This window comes from Bidens hawaiensis, unplaced genomic scaffold (assembly GCF_021521415.1).
Source record: "Bidens hawaiensis isolate Kalapana, Puna unplaced genomic scaffold, B.hawaiensis_p1.1 tig00028465_1, whole genome shotgun sequence".
NCBI lineage: Eukaryota > Viridiplantae > Streptophyta > Magnoliopsida > Asterales > Asteraceae > Bidens > Bidens hawaiensis.
In genome coordinates, this window is record NW_027494646.1 from 197,611 (window position 1) to 199,138 (window position 1,528).

A 1,528-nucleotide genomic window follows, 5' to 3' on the forward strand; every position below is an offset into this window, starting at 1 on the left:
ATGGGGATCATAAATCCTTACAACATGCTAAAACTTGACAAACCATGTCAAGAATATTATTAATATTCACTTAGGAGTTTTTGGCACATGATGGTAACACCAGTCTCACCCCTCTCTTGACTTTCTTGAATTTCACTTTGTTGATATGGCACAATTAGCCTTCAACTTTCTTTTTCTAAATGTAGAACTTCAAATTAAGTCGAGTTTAGTCAACTTTGAATAATTTGATATAAAGTAATTGAAGTCAGAATTTCATCAATTATATAGAGTAATAACCATTATTAATATAATATTACAATGTAAATTGAGAAGCTAAACATTAACTATGAACTTATTTCATGTAAGAAGCTAGGTATGGCTATGAAGGTCAAAATACTCTTAAGGGCATTTCGACCCACCCTTAGAATTCTTCATGTCCCTATAACATGGGCATTCGTCCTTATTCCCATAAGTACCGGAAGGTACACAATGACACTTTTCACAACATATACCGCAATACTTTAAGCATCTATCCTGCATCCCTGACTTCGAACATCTCACTGAGCACTTCGAATCACAAGAGCCTACAAACACACAATCCAATTTACGAACTACATAATGCATGAAGTACAAGAATCAAATGCATAAATGGTATTAATGAAATCTAGGGTAAAGAATCGATGGGTTTGTTAAAATCACATCCAAAGAGGGTTTCTTATTCAAAACGCATTAACCTTAGTTATAGCAAGTTATGTTGAGTTTCTCAACCCTTTGTCTTGAGAAGTTTTATCATAAACAGAAAACAAGATATGATAGTTGGGCAAACACTCCCCTCTAGGTGTGTTCTAGTCTTCTAGACTTATAGATAACATGGTTTTCGATATGCCTGACTCTTAGGAGCGAGGATTTTGATTACCAAGACTTTACTATTTAGAGGCGAAAATGACTGTCTTGAACTCTATCAAGCTTACGCCCTGGCCAATATCACGGCTTTGATTATCAATTAATGGATAGTTGAAATTGAAACCATTTAGGTTGAGAGCCATAATATTGGCAGTATTTGGCACCTAGTAAACGAGAGTTATTGAACCTAGTATGTTGGAACTTGGAAGATAAATCGGTCAAAATAATCATGAGAAAAATATGAAAAATGATTAGTAAATTGGTTAACTTTGAATCTTACTTGAACCAGCCAAGGTGTATGGAAGGAAAACAAGTGCTATTAGCATAAATACCGCAACAAAAAGCTTCATCTTTTTATTTATCTTAGAATTAAATGAAATAAAATTGTAAAAGTTGTAGGATTTCTTCTTTTGGGTGAGGTGGTATGTGTTTGGGTGTATGATTTACAAAGAGAGAAAATATTTATACCCCTCAAAAGGTTGATAAAAAGTTAATTTAAACTTAAAGATTAATGGTAAATATTTTTCTTCACGCCTCAAAATAAATATATCATTTAGCCGAATATGTATGTAATAAAATTATTTGATATTGATTAAATAAAATTTAATAAGAAACATTCAGATTAAATAGTCATTATAATTAATAT

At 32.0% G+C, this 1,528-nt stretch overlaps 1 pseudogene; it reads right to left on the bottom strand.

Annotated features, from left to right (window-relative positions):
* Positions 1–327: 327 nt before the first annotated feature.
* LOC143577127 (peamaclein pseudogene) lies at positions 328–1,320 on the bottom strand (annotated as a pseudogene).
* Between the last annotated feature and the right edge of the window lie 208 nt (positions 1,321–1,528).